General features: G+C 44.2%; 1 protein-coding gene across 8 annotated transcripts in view; it reads left to right on the top strand.

Moving 5' to 3' along the window:
* Nucleotides 1–20,565, top strand: part of FOXN3 (forkhead box N3) — a 391,151-nt gene that overhangs the window by 77,778 nt on the left and 292,808 nt on the right. Inside the window, exon 1 of one of the 8 annotated variants that reach the window (XM_070593711.1) lies at nucleotides 19,818–19,916. The exons of 3 other annotated variants lie outside the window; for them this stretch is intronic. The gene's annotated coding sequence lies outside the window, so the exon portion shown is untranslated. Of the gene's footprint in view, nucleotides 1–19,817; nucleotides 20,117–20,565 lie in introns of those variants that run through there. 4 more of the 8 variants (XM_070593705.1, XM_070593703.1, XM_070593709.1 and 1 more) reach the window with 4 other exon arrangements.

The following is a 20,565-nucleotide window of genomic DNA, read 5'->3' as shown; positions in this document are numbered from 1 at the left end:
TGTATCTTCTTGTACCCTTTTATTTTGTGAGTTTATATTTAAAGTGGGTTTCTTTTTTCTTCCCAAAGATTTTATTTTTTTCCTTTGTCTCCCCAAAGCCCCCCAGTACTCAGTGGTGTATTTTTAGTTGTGGGTCCTTCCAGTTGTGGCATGTGGGATGCCACCTCAGCATGGCTTGATGAGTGGTGCCATGTCCGCGACCAGGATTCGAACTGGTGAAACCCTGGGCTGCCGAAGCAGAGCACACAAACTTAACCACCTGGCAACAGGGCCGGCCCCTAAAGTGGGTTTCTTGAAAGCAGCATGTGGTTTGATCCTGTTTTTTCTCATCTGACAATCTCAAACAGCCCAAATCTGGGATATTTGGGCTTTTTACATATAATGTGATTATTATTTGGCTGGACTGACCACTTTATTTGTTTTATGTTTGTCCAACCTGTTCTTTGTTACCCTTTTCTTCTTTTCTCCCTCCTTTTGGGTTGAGCACTCTTTTTTTTTTTAACTGTATTTTATCTCCTTTGTTTACTGAATAGCTATATCTCTTTGTACTATTTTAGTGCTTGCTTTAGCATTTGTAGTATACATCTTTAGCTTATCACAGTGTACCTTTATATGACATTATACTAGTTAATATATAGTATAAGAATCTAAAAGAGTACACTAATATTTCTTTTCTCCTGATCATTGTGCTATTGTTGTCATATGTTTTATATCTATGTTTGTTATAAACCCCACCATCCATTGTTATTGTTTTTGCTTTAAACAGTCAAGTCTTTTAAAGAGATGTAAATGATAAGAAAAAAGGTCTTTTATATTAACCTACATACTTATCATTTCTGGTGCTTTTCATTCTTTTGTGTACATCTAGATTTTCATCTGGTATCACTTTCCCTCTACCTGGATGACTTTCTTTGACATTTCTTATCCTGCAGGTCTGCTGGTGATGAATTCTTTTAGCTTTTGTATGTCTGAAAAAGTCTTTATTTCACTTTGTTTTTAAAAGCTATTTTCACTGGGTATAAAATTCTAATTTGACAGGTTTTCTTTCTTTCTTTTTTTCTTAAAAGATGTGGCTCCACTGTCTTTGGTCTTCTATACCTAATGTGTTGTCTGCCCCTTCTGGGTGCATTCACCATCTTTTCTGTTTTTGTTATTTTTAATCTCTTTGTTTTTTGTTTTTTTTTTTTTACCAGAAGTTTGATTATGGTCTGCCCAGGCATGATTTTCTTTGTATGTGTCTTGCTTTGTTTTTATTGATCTTCTTAAGCCTGAAAATTTATATCTTTCACCAAATTTGAGAAATTTTGAGCATTGTATTTTCAAATAATCTTTGTGTCTCATTCTTTCTCTCTTTTCCTCCCCTCCCTTCCTCCTCAGACTTTACTTGCTATACATGAATGGATGGATAGATATATAGATAGATAGATAGATAGATAGTCTTATAGGTCCCCAAGGTTCTAATCTTTTCTGGTCTTTATTTCTTTGTTTTATGGACTGAATAAGTCTGCTTTGTCTTCAAACTCATAGACTCTCTTCTGTTCTTTCCATTCTGCTCTCTCTTAAGCCCATTCAGATTTTTAAATTTCAGATCTTTATTTTTCATTTAGTTCCATTTGTTTCTTGTTCATAACGAGCGTATTTTGTTTATGTCATGCATATAATTTTCTTGTGGCAAAATATCATGTGCCTAGTTTTAATAGGCTTTTAAAATTCTTGTCTGTTAATTCCAACATCTGTGTCATCTTGGAGTCAGTCTTTTTGATTACTTTTGACATTTCTCTTGAGTACAGGTTAGATTTTCTTGTTTCTGCGCATGTCTAGTCATTTTGGATGGTAAACTGGATGTTGCGAATGATACAGTGTACAGACTCTGGATTCTGTTGTTCTTGAAAAATGTTGACTTGTTTTGTTTCATCAGGCAATTTTCTTGAGTTAACACTAATTCCAGTCGCTGTCTTTCTTGAAGTGGGCAGCAGCTAAATCTCTTTTCAGTTCTTTTAGCCTTAGCTTGTCTGCTTTTAATCTTCCCCACACATGAATAGCCACAGATTTTGGCAGAATTTTTATACAAAACTTGGGGCTTCCACCTGTCAGCCTCTCTCCTTTCTGAGATGTCATCTATCACTTTATAGCTGCTGTGGTTTCCTTGGACTCTGTCTTCTGAGCTCTTCAAGGCAGTAACACCTTGGGTTTCTATCCATGTTTTAAGTGCCCCATGTGGCACTGACTAGTGAAAAGTCTTTAAAGACAGAAAGTCCACCTGTTGCCTTTCCCTTCTTTCAAATATTTTTGCCACTTTTGTGCTTCTCACTGCCTTCAGGTGGTATTTTTGTTTGTTTGTTTGCTCATATGTTTGTTTTTTTGGTCTAAGGTTTTTAGTTGTTACCTACAAGAGGATTGGTCTGTTAGAAACTACTCTGCTATTACCAGAAGCAAAACCCTCTTCTTTCCCTAACTTTTAAAATTTTATCGCTGGCTCTAGGTTCTTAAGTCTCCCATGGCTTCACTCCTACAGTGAAGGCACTCCTGCCCCCCTCCTACCTAGCCAGTCCAGTCTTGCTCCTTTTCCCTGAGGGACTGTGGACTCTAGTCTCTCCATTCTCATTGGCCTCATCATGTCAGGACAGGCTTTATCCCTTCACACCTCACTTTCTGGCTCTAGGCTCTCCTCTTCCAAACCATCTTCAGCACCTTGGCCCAAAACATCCTAAAGTCCCACATTCACAGTTCCTGGCTTGCTCAGACTCCTTCGGTAGATCCGCTACCTGTGATGGTGGTCTCCTCACTCATAGATGGTGATGTGTCAGTAGTTTTGGAGGTCGGCTGCCCTTGCACTGCTTTTTGCAACCTTTTCTCCGTAGTTTTCCAGCTTCTCTGAAGATAAGGGAGAAGCATGTCAGTTCAGCTCCACTCCATGCTGGGACGTCACTCTTCGCATGTAGCTCAAGCTCCTCAGAACTTCAGTGATAAACATGGTTTTCCTTCAGGTATGCTGGCATCTTCTGGGTTGTAGCCTGAGAATCCACAGTTGGGCTCAGCCTGCCTGTCTGACCTCAGTCCCTGCGACCCCTCCAGCTTCACCATTTCCTCTAGCTTGGCCCTTCTTCTTTTGAGCAGGCATGCTATGCTCATTTACAGTCTGTGGATGAATGCCTGTGAAGAACTCATCCTTTATGGCCTAATTCCAATTCCTATTTCCTTTCTTTCATGAAGTCTTCCCTGATTGCCTGTGGTTGAAACTCATCTCTCCCTAGGCTGGGCCCTTTTATTTATGTTTTTAAATTATTTAACATGATTTCATTACATGTAACAGAGAGCCTTCAAACACACTTAGTTTTTCTGGGAGCGGGGGGGAATGTGTCATAAGGAGCCTTGGGTATCCAACTTGCAGTTTCCCATCCTCTATATCTTGAGTTTATATTCCCATGAAATATAATCTGATTGGCCTGGCTTGGGTCAGGTATGCACCCCTCCTGCCATCAGTCCAGGCCAGGAGAGCAAGGTCACATGACTATAAACATGGCAGCCTGGTGTGAGGAGCTCCAGTGACTTAGGGGCTGATCAAGGAAAAAGATATGACCACGAGGTGGCAGTAGCACACACAAGCTTTATTGGGCAATACTTAGGCAGGTTTGCATGGGGAGGAGGGGCGGAGCCCCTCAGGGCAGGAGTCTGTCCAGAAACTACAGCAGGGTGGTTGAGGGTAGGTACTCAGATGGGGAGGAGGGCATGGGAACTCCAGGGCTGAGGGTGATTGGAGAGGGGGTGATGTCAGTCAGCAACATGTCGGGGAGTCTGTAGGTCTCAGAGCTCCAAAGGGCCATGTGGCGTAGGGTCTTATAACCACAGAGCTCTGTCTTATCCATGGTCAGCATGGGCTGGGTGTAGTTGTGTGGGGTATGCAAAGCAGGCAGGCCCTAAATGGCTAAAAGTCTGTTTGTTTGGGCTATTTTTAAAATAACTGGATGTGTAAAAATTTGAGTTTGGCACCAGCTAACAGGTCTCAGACTGCAGTAAAGAAATAAACACCCTAGGGGCCAATACACATGGGTCATCTTTGGCTCGTTTATGTAACACCTAGACTTTTTCTGGTTGATCTTGATAGTGGGGAGGGCAACTGACAAGAGAAGGAGACAGTTTCCAAGGAAGGTCGAGGCTTCTGCAGTTGCTCTTCCTGCCCTCATCACAATCATCTAAGCCTTATGGATGTTCGTGTGCATACCATCTCCTGTAAGCTCGTTGGCGTATTTATCTGTGTGTTAGCTCAAGTACCCTATACGCTATTATACGTGGTCAATGTGAAATCATGTTTGTTGAATGAATGACTGCTTTCTTCCTCTCTGAAATGCCCTACATCTGTCCCAAATCTATTTGTGCAAGTCTTCTCCCTGGTGGCACTTTCCCTGACTGGTCTTCAAGAGCTCTTCTAGGCTCTTCTATGTCACTCCTTTGACACATGCCGTCTTGTGTGGTTATGTTTGTACTCCTACTGAGATTGTAAACTTCTGGAAGGCTTGAGATATGGCATCCATTTCTTTAATCTTTGACATTGTTAGAGTCGTGCCCTTCTCGGAACTGGGGAACGCTAACTCATTTGGTTGGGGCACATGGGATGGAGGACCTGGTCCTCATGTGAGCGGGAAGAACACAGTCTGGAACTGCAGTCATGTTTCAGGAAAGCCTTACTGGTGGCCAAGAACTCAACCAAATGTGACTGATCCTAGAGAAGCAGCAGAAACAGGAGGCTAAGTAACAAAGTCAGTGTTGGGCAGAGTGTGGAAGAGAGCAGGCCAAGATCTGTGGACGCGTCAAGATAAGCAGTTTAGGACCAAGACAGAGAACAGTGACTACTAGCCAGAGTGTCTTTTCTACAGGGTGTCTGCTTGACAAAGCTACTGGAAGCCTAACAGAGCTTTGCATGCACTAGGAGGCCACTAAATACTGTTGTATTTTTCTGAGTTGTAAGGGGCATTATTTTATTTTATTTTATTTTATTTTATTTTATTTGGTGAGGAAGATTGGCCCTGAGCTAACATCCATTGCCAATCCTCCTCTCTATTCACTTCAGGAAGATTAGCCCTAAGCTAATATCTGTACCGATCTTCCTCTACTTTGTATGTGGGATGCCTCCACAGCATGGCAGATGAGCAGAGTAGGTCCACACCGGGGATCCAAACCCACAAACCTGGGCCGCCAGAGTGGAGCATGTGGAACTCCAACCACTTGGCCATGGGGCCAGCCCCCGAGTGACATTTTAATCACAGATGTCAGAACTTATGTCACAGCAGAAAGACAGGTTCTCGCCTGTAGAATACTAAATGTGCATTCCTCTTTGAAATTTTGTTTGCTTATTTGCTTCTGCACCTTAGAAGAGTGGAAGCTTCCATTTCCATCTGGCCTCTGTAAGGATATAAAAGATTAAAGCAACAGAGAGAAGAGAAACTTTAGCCAGACCCCATTTTTCTAAAGCTCAAAGTCCCTGAAGCATTTATCTGCACAGATACCTATCTCTGTCTGGACGGTATCTGCACGCAAATAAAATGTCTTTGGTGCGTAGGTGCTTCTCGAACAATAATGCTGTGTACGCTGCTTCCCCAAGAAGCACAACTTGCGGATGAAATAAACTACAATTCTGTAACAATTTGGATGCTTAATTTGGACAATTTGGATGCTGGATTTTTTGGGGTTTTTTTTTTTTTCATACCTGGTGGCATTTTGAAAACCCTGCTGTCATTTCAGGTGTGGCTTTTGACCGATGCTCTGGCAGAGATAAGGAGCGCACCTGCTCCTGGGTCCCAGGGGCAACCACACTGTCACAATTATGGCCGCTTAAACGCTTCTTGGGCACCAGGGGCCGCAGGAATGGTTTCTGCCGCAGCTCGGCACCCTCAGTGTTCATGACTGGGGCAGTCTAAAAACTGGGCCTTGAACTTTTCATTACATGTGTTATATTGAGAGTTATGCACATTTTGAATACATTCTGAGTGGTTGATTTCCACCTCGATGGTCTTCACTGTATTTGAAGCACTTCTGAAAAGTAAAACCTAATACCTTTCTAAATGACAGTGTATGCCATAAGTTGACAAGGGTGACCTTATTCTTTGTGACTGTAAATCTTGGAAGAAATCTCTTGCTGCCCTTTCTCAAAGTGGGTTGTCATTCTGGAACTGGCCTTTCAGAATAACATGGAACACACCCAGGTGAATGTTTCGCCATCTCCATGCTGTCGAAATGACAAACAGATGACGACCGATTTAAACTCTTGAACCTCTCTTCTTTTAAGGAGAGTGCAACAGATAGATAGAGACATGGGGAGCGCTGAATACAGCGAAGCTTGTAGAATGGCGCAATGCACAGATGGAGTGGGGACTATAAAATTCCTCGAAAGCACAAGCCGAATGTGTGATGAACTAAAATTAAACGTAGTTGCGCTAGGCAGCGTGAGTAGTGGAAAGAGGGCTGCCCTGACAGGCAGCACCAGCTCTGCTCCCGACAACTTGCTTGGCCTTGACTGACCTCCTCGGGCCTCAGTTTCTATATCAATAAAATCTGGTTTAGGAGGTGATGTCCATTTCTGAGTCCTAACGCTCTAGCTCTAAGGTTGTGTGATGAGGAGCATTCCTTGGCAATTTAATTGCACTTAATTGAGACAACATTGCTGCTGTCTTGGCATGTGATTTTCGCAGAGGTTCACCCCGGGGAGGAGTTGGGGACAGCTGGGAGCTTGGAATCACAGACGCTAAGGTCTCGAGTCTGATTGATGCTGAGGCCGAGGGCAAATTCACTTACAATGGCCAGCTCCCTTTGAGACCGGCAGCAGAAAAGCTCGAGGAGGAGCAGACTGTTGCTCCATTGTTCCCGACAGCTCCGGCCCTGTGCGGTGGGAGTGGAGTGGTTGCTTGCCCAGCGGTTAGGACAGCTGATCTCCCCTTCTCCACCCTCCTCTTCCCTCGCTCACCCTTTTCCTCTTTTTCCAGCTCCTCCTTCTCTGTTCTGGCTTACCTCGCTATTATCTTGTTTTCCATTATCAGCGTCATCACCTGGTTCTCTAGCAGCCTTCCCACATTAGCTTCTGAAAGAAGCAAAGATGGAACGATGTCCGCTGCCTTCTAGTTCATCTGGAAATGCTATCAGCTTTTTCCAAGTGTAGGGGAGGAGGTGTGTGTGTGTCTGTGTGTGTGAGAGAGAGACAGAGACAGAGACAGAGAGAGAGGAGAGAAAGAAAGAGAAAGAGATGGTCATAGTTGGTATAACAGTGGATGGGTTTTGAGATTAAAAAAAAAAACTAAACAAATTCAAAATGATAATATTTGGAAACAGCATTAGACATCGTGGAAGCTGCATGTGGGAAGTAAGTTTTGGGGAAGCTGTGACTGCCTAGTTTCTTTCTTATGTTTCACTCTTACCGCTTTTGACATGTGAAAGTCAGTCCCCGTGCCACCCGACAGCCCTGGCTTCATGGTCCGGAAGGGGATCAGAACGTACCATCCCTGAACCTGCCACTTAGGCATAGTGATTCTGTTGAGCTGAAGGCACTTGAGCCCTAGCAGATGCAGGAAGGGCTCTGCCCTCCCTGTCGCTACCTAAAAGCCAGGCATAACTTTCCTGTGCGAAAGGCACCCTCTCTGTACTAGGAAGAGGTGAACATTCTTACCAGAGATAGAGGTTGAAGCTGAAATGAGTCTGTACAAAGAAACTTTCCTAGAATAACCCTGGTCTCCCTTTCTCCCATATTTTCCTAATCACTTTCTCACAAACCCCTTTATCCTGTGTCTTGTCACATCTCCACAATTTATCACTCTTTGTTAAAATAGTATGTAACCCCTGGGTCTAATCACTTCTTTGGGGTTTTTACTTCTTTCTATGAAGCCCCCTCTGCCACATAAAAATATTAACACTAATTATAATTTGTATGCTTTTTCTCCCGTTAATCTGTCCTTTGTCGCTTTAATTCAGAGGCTCCAATTACAGAACCTAATAGGGTAGAGGAAAAGTCTTTCTTCCTCTAGAGTTCCCAAACAGCTGGTCCTGCTGCGTCCCCCTCTTCCAGTATGGCTTCCTGCCCTGCTCTGGAGGGATGCGGACATAGTTGTTTGTTTTATGCTGTAGGCAAATGGCTGAGAACAGGGGTATGCCGTTCTGAGAAAGTGGCATATTGTCATATCATGACATTAAGGCTGGGCTGATTTAGGTCCAGTGCCTTTAGGGGGTGACCTCTAGGCTTCAGGGCAAACTGGACTCTGAGTGAATGTGACTTATATTGTGAATTATAAACCAAACAGGGCTTCTGAGGACCCTCACTCCTGGATAATTTGAATGTGAGTTGAGGAACCCTCTGGACACTCATGAATGCCCCCAGGTCTGCTCTGGCCGGGTGCGCACATTCAGCATGGAGGGGAGCAGAATAGCCCCGGGAAAAGGCAAGTGGTGGTGAACCTGGTCACTCATTTCAATCTGCCACTCCAGAGTCACAACCTCTGAGGTCCAGTCGTGTGCTGTTGTTCTGAATGTCACTGTGACTTTGATCACGGATCTTCTGGGGGTCCAGGTGGAGCTACCCACACCCCACATGGTCTCCTGCATGACTGGAGATGTGTGTTGGTGAGATGCACGGCCAGGTCAGAGGGCAGCGTGGGCCCCGGGCTTACACTGCACACACGGCCCTCTCTGCTTAGCTGTAGCCGCCTTCAGTGCATATGCAGGCCCGGCTCCTGAGAAGATGCGACTTTCTCTGGTTCCATGACACTTATTCAAGACCCTGGGTTTTGGAGCTGAAGCCCTTCTCAAACTACATCCCAGATTCTGTTTATAAAGAGGAGCAGAGTGCAGAGTGTTGAGTTAGGAGGCGCAGGTTCTAGACCCAGCCCTACCGCCAGGTAACGGAGGGACCCTGCTCAAGTGTCTTAACGTGCCTGAGCCTCAGAGTCTTTGTGTGCACAATGAGGACTTCTCACCCCGCTTCCTGGCTTTTCTCAAATCAGCACCATTTGCGTGTGGGAGTGGGAGGTCCCTCTCCTGTGGAGGTTGCCTGCCAATTTTGACCTGCCTCTTGTCTGTGTGGGTCCTACGAGGGGAAAGGAGGAGGAATCCAGGCTGCATGGTGAATAAGAGCTGGAAGGCATGGGGAATGCCTTTCTCCACGAAGCCCATACTTGCATGACAAGATAAAAATATCTCCTGCAATCTGTAACAACGGATCCTTTTGAAATCAAGAAGTAGTTTCTTCAGATTGAAAAATACCATTCACATTAGACGTAAGCAAATGAAGTCCTTGAGGATAATGGTTGGCACTTTAAAATTTTCATTAAAAATTAAATTCTTTCTTCATTCCACAAATATCTAAGTGCCTGTTTTGTGCCACACCCTGGAATAGATACAGCAGTGGACGAAGTAGACAACATCCTTGCCCTCTGGAGGCTGACATGCTAGTGGGGAGATGGACAATGACCAAAATAAATAAGATATGTAATTTGCAAATAGTAGGACATGTACTTTTAAAGGGCCAATTGATAGCAATCATTTTATTTTTGCAATGTGCAAAGCCTATCATTTGGAGCAAGGGAAAGGTCTAAAATCATAAGGTCACAGAATGCGTGGTGTTCCAGATCCTGCTACTCCGTGTGTGGTCCACCGGCCAGCAACATGGACATCCCCTGAGCACTGGCTGGAAATGCAGAACCTCGGCCCCACCCCAGACCTACTGAGTGAGAACCTGCTTCTAACAGGGCCTGCAGGTGACCGTTGGGCACATTCAAGTTTGAGAAGCATTGGTCTAGAGCTGTCTGTAGCTTTGGGTGTGAGAAGCCTGGGAATCTGCTCAAAGCGTGTCCGCTTATGATCTGGGCAACCTTGGGCAGCTCTTCGCTGCCTGTCGGCCTCAGTTTCTTCCTAAGTGAAAGGAGGAGATTAGAATGATGCAGATGTTCTCTGCTCTGCCCCAGCTGAGCTCCTCTGTTTTTCTGAGTGTGTGCCACTGTCAACATCACTTTCCTTACCCATCAGACCAAACTCTGTCTGGGGTTACGTAGGACGGGAAGGTGCATCAGGGAGCTGACGCTCACTCTGGGCTCTGGAATTTCTAGGATGTCTCTTCGTTGTCCTCAGAGAAGGTGTTCTTTCCTCTTAGCAGTGTGTCACAAATATGCAAAGTCTATAAGGTGACGGGACATAGTGCTGCCTTCTCTGTGTGCACATACCATTACTCACCTGCCTTCCGCAGGGCGTGGGCTTTTGAGTGGAGCCGCATGCGTGGTGTGGCTCCTTTATAGACCAAGTTCCCATCATCTTTTGCCAGGTCCCTTATAGGCCCAGTGGTTCCAGATGCAGGAAGGCTAGTTGTCTTTGAGAGCACGTGGGAATGTCGCTTTTCAGGATGAGCATCGATATTACATTGTACGACTGGTCCATACTAGGATCGGGCATCATATCCTCCGCCTACCCTCCTGAGACAAAGCACACAGCTCTGTGGCCTAGGTATGGAGCCTGGAGTCTCCATGCTCTAATTTTGGCTTGGCTATTATTAACTTCTGAGGAACTCTGGGCAAATCATTTCACGTGTCTGGATATCAGGCTGCTTATTGATAAAATGGGGTTATAATCATTTCTACTTCACAAGCAGGTTATTGGGCCTTCGTTATATAAATGGTTTTGAGAGCTGTTCTTAAATGTGTGATTTTCAGGCTTAAGTCACTACCTACTAGCATACCTTTTTTTTTTTTTTCAATGAGTGTGAAATCTTTTCCCTCCTTCTGTTCCTTTAATGACTGCGGCATTGATGAGCAGATAGTGGCAAATGCCTATTAATGTTACTCACGGATTACTGTGGGTTAAGAAACAAACGAGGCATTGACCTTTCTTGGCTGTTTCTGAATTAGTCACACGCTTCCCATTATTTGTGTGTGTCAGCAGTCTGACCTAAATAAAGTTAAGGTTGATCTCTTTCAGAATATATTTTGGATTTCTCCTTACAATAAAGTTAAGGCAAGCTGATGTATGGCTTGCAATCAAATCGAAAGACCTTTTCGGCAAAGCCCTTGCTCAACTAGGGAGTTATTATTGAACGTTGGGTTCTGGATGTGGTCAAATTCTCAGATTTCTCAAGTGTTTCCTGGCTGGCTAAGGACGGTAGGAACGAGCATCTTCATTTGTCACTGCCGTTTTCTGTTGGTGCGGCAAACTGATCGCTCGCTGCACTGCATCTTACCTTACCACCTTGGAATTCCAGATCAGCCCAACGCCCGCTGGGGTCGAGTGTTTTCAGATCTTCGCCATTGTGTTGTTAGATGGCCTTCTGGACTTACTTGACCGACTGCTTAATCAGCAGCTGTCTGGCTGCATGAGGCAGGTGGGTTCAGGGCCGGTGTTTCATTAGCTGTGTAATTTTCGGTAACTACAGATTAAAGCAAGCAAGCCAACAACACATAAACAACAGCCATCAAAACTCCCTTGGTCACACCGTGTCTCCAGTCCAATTTAAGCTGCAGAAATAAGATTCGACCATCACAACTTAGCCAAGCAGAAACCATATAGGGGGCTAATTCACAGATCACACATCTTTTCCAGCCCTTTGATGTTCCACCTTATGTTCAATTTCACTGCCCGGGAGGGAGATCATCCTGGACCTCTAGGATGCTTAAAGGCCTGTTGAGGAAGAAAGTGCTTTGTGACAAGTTCGTGTCTGGAACTTTGGAAGCTCCTGGGGTGATTGGAGATTAGATCCAAGAGCTCTGGATGTCCGGTCTCTAGAAGAGCTGGTTGGGATTGAGGAAGTCGTAAGAAGTGGTCCTGCAGGCCGTGGCTGCTGTTGGACGGAGTTTGGTCTGGTAATATTATAATGTGTCATCTTACAGAAAGTTTACACCAAGAAGAGGGTCTCTCCCAAGCAATGTGAAGCCACTCCGCAAAGATTTCCCCCAGACCTGGGGCTTTGATGAGGGTTAAGGCTTTTGGGTGGTGGGAGGAATGGGGTAGAGACATTGACAGCTGGACCAGGTTGTCAGCACTCTCCTCACACAGTGCTGTGGCTCTTTGCCCTGCTCTGGGCCTCTCCAATGCCCCTGAGAGGAGCACCAGTCTACATAAACTGGAGCAGACTGAAGGATTAGTCCATTGTGAGTTATTGCCGGGACAGATCCAGAAGAAATGCTATCATTTTGTTCTCCCAGCTTATCAACAGGTTGGTAAAAGATTGCTCACTTCTGCCACAAGTCTTGCCACCCACTTCCCATTTCCAAATGCATGGGAATCAAAACGTTCAGCATTTGGATCATCCCATGGCATTGTAGCCATCTAGCAAACACATGGGTTGCATTCTCGACACGTGGCTTGGAAAGCGAGCTAGCATAATGCCTCGGATTTCAGTGTTCTGCGGGTTGGTGTCCCCCGAATGCACGTGAGTGGATTAGCAATGCACATGACCACTTGGCTTGTGTATTCCCTGACTGAGTGACCCAGTTAGAGGCCTGGCCCAGGGACAGGATGAGCAAGGCTAGCTGGACATTGTCAGGGAACTCTCCCAGCTGGAGTGTGGGGGCTCCTGCCATCCTAGTCAGGGGTGCAAACAAGTGTCAGAGCAAGGGGGAGAGCCCCTGCTTTTGGTTTGACCCTGGGTCATTTCCTTTCTGGCTACATAGATAAATAGAAGTAAAGAGAAAATCTGATGGACTTGATATGACACCTTGTTTCACAGTGTCGCATATGTCTCTGGAAGCAGCCATTGTGAGTGGTCTTCTGGTTTTTCATCAAACTGTTAACCAAACTTGAAAAATTTAGAAACTCCTTTTTGTATTAATATGCCCCGGGAGGCAAGAGTCATCATTGCATCCTCCTCAGTGACCAGAGCTTAGGAGTGGTCCTGACCTAGTGAAATTCACTTGCTTGTAACTAGTCAGGCTGCAACAGAACCCCAGCCCCTGACTCCGTCTGTCCTACTGTTGTCTCTCAGATGGTGAAGTGGCTGGATCTATAAAACGTGTGGTTGCTATGTATTACTGTTGTCGGTAAGGAGAATTGGAAACATTCTCATTTCTAGATTACCTTTCAAATATTCAAATTCATGCACCAGTAGCATATGGCTAGAACTCTTAGTTTTTCACTCAGATGTCTTCCAGTGTGCTTCATTGAATTCCAAATCCCTATCAGGTTTGAATTTTGAAAATGCCAACTGTATACTAACTAAATGTGAGAAACGAAGAAAACTTTCATAAATGTTTTTTTAAAAAAATAAATGGTGATTTATTTTTCTGCATTCAGATAAACCAGCTGTATGGATTTTTTTCTTTTTCTATTTTGGTTCATTTGCATCTTGATAATATTGAGGGAACAATGTTTCTGGTATCTTCTTAGCTAATTTTCTACAAGACTTTCCACAATAGCAGATTATCAGATATCAAAGGAAAATGGACCCTGGCGGTCTTTCTGGTGACCTCTGCTGGCCAGGAGCCTGGACTTAGCTTTGGGTGGGTGGAGAAGTCTTTGTCATCCTCAGACAGCTGTGTCTGCCGTGTCCTCTCAGCCTGTCCAAAATTTTGGTCCAGAAATTATCTGACTCCGTTTTCTTCCCATTTGGAGTTGTTTTGTTTGTAGGTGTTACTTATGCTTCTTGAACACTTTAGAACTAATAAAGGAGGGCTTTTTCTGCTAGATTTTCCTCAGCTACAGAGAAAATTAGTCTAAATGTGTGTTTTGCATGACCTCAATCAGAGGCATTATCTCTGGAAAGAACCTTGGCTTGGAAGTCAGAAAACCACCCGACAGAGGGAGCCCAGGTTTGGGGCTCTAAGAGCTTCATAAGTCTTGAGATGCCCTCTATGGGAGCCCCTCGCCCCCATTAAACATATTAAAATGCACTACCGTCTACATGACATATAATTTTATACATTGTACATCTTCAAATCTAAGTTACCATTCATTGTCAAATAAAACATTATTTTATGTACCACTAAGAAAAACTACTGCCTGTTATTTTAATTAGATGCACTCATTTCAGAGAGTTCAAATATAGAAAATTGTGCGTTTTAGAATTGGTGGTGGGGCTGGCCCGGTGGCGCAGTGGTTAAGTTTGCACATTCTGCTTTGGCGACCTGGGGTTCATTGGTTTGGATCCTGGGTGTGGACATGGCACCGCTTGGCAAGCCATGCTGTGGCAGGCGTCCCATGTGTAAAGTAGAGGAAGATGGGCACCGATGTTAGCTCAGGGCCAGTCTTCCTCAGCAAAAAGAGGAGGATTGGCAGCAAATGTTAGCTCAGGGTTAATCTTCCTAAAAAAAAAAAAAAAAGCGAATTGGTGAAATACGGTTTAATTATGAGTTGAGTTGCAGTTGGGTTGTCGAGGTGCTAAATTTTGTGGATTTTCTTATGATTTATTTGTAGCTTTTACAAAGCTAAAACACCCATGTACCCATTACCCAACTTTGGCCGAACTCAACATTTTGCTGTTTTTGTTTCAAATATCTTTTAAAAATAAAACCTTGAAGATACCATTGTAGGTCCCTATGTCCCCCTTCTTCAGCCCCACGACTCCTCTCTCCCTTGTGCCCCCACATAACCATCATCTTGAATTTGTGCGTATCATTCCCATGCATGTTTATAAACTGTTACTGTTATCTTTGTATCCGTAAATATATTCAGTGTTTTTAAAACACTGCTAGTTGTCCACCAGTAGCCCTTCCTTGCTTCTTCCTTTCAATAGTAGAACTCCTGAGCTTTAGCTGAGCATGGTCTGCCAGCCATGACTAAGTCCCTAAGCTCAGGCCTGATGGATGAACATGGAAGGCACAGGTACAACATCTGGATTTTACCTTTAAAACGAAGGAGCAAGCCCTTCACATTCTCTTTCTTCCTTGCCTCTGGTTAGGACAGGGACAAGGTGGTAGTGAGCTCCTAAAGCCCATACAAATGTGGAAAACACGCTAGGAGATAGCAGAGCCACAAGACGGAAAAATCCTGGGAGACTGCCTGCAGGGTGGCAGCTGCCCAGCCACATCGCACCCACCCTGCAGCCCCCCGACCAGACTGCCTACCCTCTCAGGCTGTTTCATGAGAAGTAAACGAACAGCCGTGTTTTTATTTAAGTCAGTGTTATTTGATCTCTGTTAAAACAGCTCCCAAAATGTTCTAATAGAAGTGGTTTACGTTCTGATCATGTACATTACTTATTGTATTAAAAACTTCCATTTTTCTTAAGTAGGGAAGGTTCGGGTAAGACACATCGATGCAGTTCATTGCATCCTCAGATTAAAAAAGAAGAAAACCCTACATTTATAACTTCCTCGATGGCTAGGTATTAGTGTCCAGTCCTGGAGTGGACATAACCCCATTGAGGGCACGTGAATTGAGCTCATTGAGTATCTTCCATATAGACATTGAGGAAGTTCATACACACTGAGGACAGCTAGCTGCTCTGTCTCCAACTGGAGACATTTCAGACTGAAAAGGAAAAGTTTCAGTTTCCAGGAGAATTTCGTTCCCAGACCCTGACTGAACATCCATGTGAGCGCCACAAGAGTGAGGCCTCCCAGGTCAATTTCTCTTCTCCGAGAGCTGGCCCCGTAATTCCCCATAGCTGTGCCACAAACAGCAGGATGGCTGCCCCGGGAGAAAGATGACCCTTACTATCTGGCCGGCCTTCTTGCAGCACCATGCCAGGGTACCATGCTGGTTGGAATGCTTGGTTTCTGTAGAGTGGTTAAGTGGCTCAGGGGCTCCGCCCCGAGGGGCAGTGTCTGTGTGAGAGCCACAGGTGGGTAATACTGGGGCACAGGGACCATCTCCAGTTCTTTCCTGTCCTCCTTTGCAGCCTTGATGCTACCTGATAAGAGCACACCCATAGCTTGTCTCTGATCTCGAAGGTCATCTTGGCCTCTGGCCGTAAAGGGAGGTCTGATCTTTGGTTTTCCTCTCAAAGGGTGTTTGGAACAGATTGCTGCAAGGCACCTAGCCTCTCCTTTGAATGGGGCTGGTGCCATCAGCTCCGATCATACTGGATACACCTTGACTTTGGGCCTTTTCCCCCTTTGCATTAAGAATTGGGTTGTCAGATGAGTGAGTCTCAGACTTCTGCAGTCTATGCATTGCTGTGATGCAAAAGATCGTGGGGGCCTCTTAGGCCATCTGTGCCGACAACTTCAAAACATGCAACAGAGGCTCCTGGAATGAGTGGGACGGTGAGCGCTGCTCTGGGTGAGACTCAGCAAGCCGAGCTTTGCTCAGTAGTGCCCGTAAATTAAATTCATGGTGGAAAAAAACAAAGCCAAGCAATACAAAATTCCTTCCCTTCACTGGAGGTTGGAAACTCAAGTCTGCAGAATCCTGTGCGGCAAGAAGGAAGAGAGACATCGGTGGCATGCGAAAGGCGGTTTGTGCATTCTCGTCTGATGAGCTGCAGATTTCCTTGGCCAGTTTTTGCGTCCTAAAAAATGAAGATTAGAAGTAAAAATTCCCTTAAAACTAGTTCTCCTATTGATTTGCCTAATAACCAGTTCACCAGAAATTCAATTCCGTTTTGAGTGTTTTTGCATTCATTGCCAGTATCTCAAAAAATTATTTAATTTAAAAATGAAAATTAAACATAAACTAAAATTTATAAACAAGCTAAGTGTACCCTTTGAAGCCTCAAATTTATAAACCTTATAAAACCAAAGAGATGGCAAAAAAAAGAGCAAAGGACATTGCTATGTAAAAACACTCAAAAAGGTTTTAAATTATAGGCAAATTGCTCATTAGGTGGCTGGCTTTAGGCTAATTGACCTAGAGTCAATGGCATCCAGAAGTCGACACTTTTGTGCTCAGGGACACTTTCTGAGGCCTGTTTTCATCTTATTTCAGACAAAATTCTAATCAACTCTCTTATTTGGTTTCCCAGCCCCTGGCATATTAGATGTGAATCAAAACAGGATGGAAACAGCGAGAGCCAGGCCACTCTGCATGGTGAGAAGGCCAGCTGATACCCTGACAGCCAGGGAGGGGCAAGCGGAGGGCAGAGAAAATGAAAATGTAAATACAAGGCTTAGAAAATCGCGGTAGTGTGGGGCCTTTTCCTGTGTGGGTGACCTCTTCCCCCTCCTGCCCCGTGCTTCTGAGAGTGCCTCTGTATCAGAATGTGCATAATGCCAGCCAAGTCATGAAAAATATTTATAACAGGCTAAATCACGTGCTGTGCACTTTGCCCGACTCATTGTTTTCTTATACAGTCCCTTTTAGAATGCTTTTCATCAGAAGGGACCAAATCATTGACTCTTGAGTTGGAGCAGCCATTTGAAGGCACCAAGTGTTCCCCCGGCCCCTATGGGATTTCTCTCCAGAACACCGCCCCCTAAGGATGCCTTCTGCTGCTTCATGAACAGCCCCAAGCCAGCCTAGAACAAATTCAGTCGTCTGGGTAAACTTACTTCTAGGAATCCCTCTTTCACCAAAATGTAGCATGACCAAATCCAGTTGATTCTTGATATCCAGGGTAATGTGAGTAGGAGTTCGTGAATAACCCAAAGCATGATGAAATCCACTTTTGATTATCTGGTGGCTGCAAGTCCAGAATAACTTACTTCCTTAGGGAGGTCTTTTAGTCAGTTTTCCAGAGAAATATTACCAATAGAATATACATACCTGCATACATAGATAGTATATATATATGTATATATATACTAATATATGTATTAAGGAATTGGTTTATGTAATTATGGAGGCTGGGAACTCCCGCAATCTGCTGTCTGCAAGCTGGAGACCCAAGAAGGCTGGTGATGTAGTTCCAGTCTAAGTGCAGGAGAAAACCCGTGTCCCAGCTTGAAAACAGTCAGGCAGAAAGAGTGAATTCTCCCTTACCCGCCATTTGTTCTATTCAGGCCTCCAATGGATTGGATGATGCCCACCCACATTGGGGAAGGCAGTCTGCTTTTTATCGGACTGGGTAGTCCACTGACTCAAATGCTAATCTCATCTAGAAAACACCCTCACAGACACACCCAGAATCATGTTTAACCAAATATTTGAGTACTTTAGATCAAGTAACAGAAGACAAGGGGGTTCTGCCACTTAATGTGTGACCTTGGGCCAGTCACTGACTTTGAGAACCTAAGTGCTCTCTAATGAGAGATGAGATTGGTGATAGTTGCCAGACTAATTCATAGTACAATCTTGTCGTGGTCAAATGGGATGACCTATGTGAAAATGCTTGGTAATACTCAACAACTGTAGATACAGAAATGCAAACTATAAGGAACGATGTTTTTATTGCTGTGGCTCTGCTCCTTAGGTTTGTAAGTACTGGTCAGGATTAGTTAAATGGTGATCTTTACCTGCTCTCCTAATACGCGAAGGCTAGGCTTTGTACTGGACCCTAACAGCGTCTTGAGATTTGACATATCTCTTGAGAAATGACATATCTCAGGGCCGGCCCCATGGCCGAGTGGTTAAGTTCGCGCACTCCGCTTTGATGGCCCAGGGTTTTGCCGGTTCGGATCCTGGGTGCAGACCTAGCACCACTCATCAAGCCATGCTGAGGCAGCAGAGGCAGAAGGACCTACAACTAGAATACACGACTATGTACTGGGAGGCTTTGGGGAGAAGAAGAAAAAAAATTACATGTCTCTTTCACCACTAAGGTGTACATATCTATTTTCTGCTTTGCTTTTTCTTAGGGATGAGTTGATTATTATTATCAGAGTATATAGCCAAGAATGATTCAATTTAGGAAATAACAGGAAAATTTTGCTTATCTTTTGTAAGACTATTTTGCCATAATCCCCGCAAATGAGGTAGTGGTTTCTTTAAAACATGCCAGTTCAGAGTCATGGATCTGCACTTTTAAAGCCTGCAATTGATTGTTTAGTGCGAAAATTGTATTCAAGTGAGGCACACCAGCATGCAAATCTAAAGTATGGCCATTTTCATCTAGATTGAATATTATTAACTAGCCCAAGGGATAGGATGTAATTAAGATTTTGAACAGCTTACTTTTGTCTACAGCGATGTGTAACCCCAATATTTAAATTGGCTTACTGGTTTGAATAATGGAAAGATGGTCCAATGTGCCAGTATCTTCACATTCTGTCCTTTAGGTGTAATAAGAGACTTTTCTCCACCAGTCCAAACATTTGACAAGAGCAGAGATGTGAACTTGTAGCAAATAAGAGAATGTTCAGATTCCAGGACAAACGCATTGTTTTCTGAATGATGGCTGATTTCCACCTTGTTACTCACTCATTCATTCGAATACCTTCTTCCATGAGTTTAGGAACAAAGACCAAGTGGGGACAGATAAAGCTCTTGTTGGGGATTTGTGCTTTTGCCTCATTAGAACTATTGGATTTACAACCTGCTCATGCAGCTCTAGTTGGAAGGAAAAGCAGCTCTTAGCTTGGATCCACTTCAGAAAGTTTGCAAGACCTCCGTCTGCCTTTCGCAGAACTGATAAGGCACGTTGCTGATAGCATCTTTATTCCGGTGCAGTTCCATAACTGTTCTTCTTAGGTGAGACAGGATGCTCACCTTTTTTGTCCTCCCCACACCGTTTTAAAAGAAAGAAACAAAGTTCTCCTTTTCTCCCAGGAGAAGTTAGTGAAAGGATCCGTTGCACAGCTGTACCACCTTAAGCAGATACCCAGCAGGCTAGTTTGGCACACAGCTCATTTCAGCCATCCGTATTTTCTGGTGTACCATATGTATTTAGTACATCATTTGATAATGTTAAAAAATATTAAAGCAGTGTGAGACGAAAGGAGAGAGAAGATGAATGTTAGCATTCCCCTGGGGTTCATGGGTGAAGGAATTAACACAGCGTGGCACTCTACCCTAGCTGTGTTTGTTTCCATGGCAACAGCTACGTACATGTTTCAGACTATCTACAGTGACACAGTTGCAGAAATAGTAGCTTGCAGGTTTCTGATATCGCATCAGTGGACAGGCAGCACGCACTATATTAAGTAAGTGTAAAAGAATTTAAAATGTAGCTCTGATTCAGATGTATATTAGCTCAGCTGAGCCGTGTGTCGGGGGTTTGGCATTCCTCTTCCTCTCGACAGCAAAATCTGGGCAAAGTTGAAAGTTGCAAGATTCCAGTCAAACAATTGTCCTTGCTTGGGTAAATATCATCAAATGAAACAAATGTGAGTGAGTTACAAAGGTAAGAAAATGGCTTTGGCAGGTGACATATTTGAGAAATATATTATTAGGGAAGCTAATTTTTTGGAGGGGGGTAGTGATGGGAAAGGAATGAAAGCTTTGGTTGAAAATAGCTGAGTCTTAAAGCAAATCTAACGTGCAACAGAATCTTTGCTGCTGAGTTGATGGCAAGTAATGTCTTTGAATGTATCGTTGTAGAAATTGCTTTTATATAAAAATGAGCAGGTGAAGAGCAGAAAGGTTGATGGGGTGTGCAGTCAAAGGGAAATTGGGGCTCCGTTGTCTTTTCTGAATGCTTATGTAAATATCTCTCTTCTCGCCGGGATGACCCTGGTTTGTCTTTGACATCAGCTGCTACTTTTTGGTACCATTTGCTGATCTCTGGTTCACGCTATGTGCTCCCACCTTATAGCTCGATAAGACTTGAGTGTTGGTTAGAGAGCTACCGAG

This window comes from Equus przewalskii, chromosome 25 (assembly GCF_037783145.1).
Source record: "Equus przewalskii isolate Varuska chromosome 25, EquPr2, whole genome shotgun sequence".
Lineage (NCBI taxonomy): Eukaryota > Metazoa > Chordata > Mammalia > Perissodactyla > Equidae > Equus > Equus przewalskii.
Note: the sequence above shows the minus strand (reverse complement) of the source record. Positions and strands in the feature narration are given on the sequence as shown.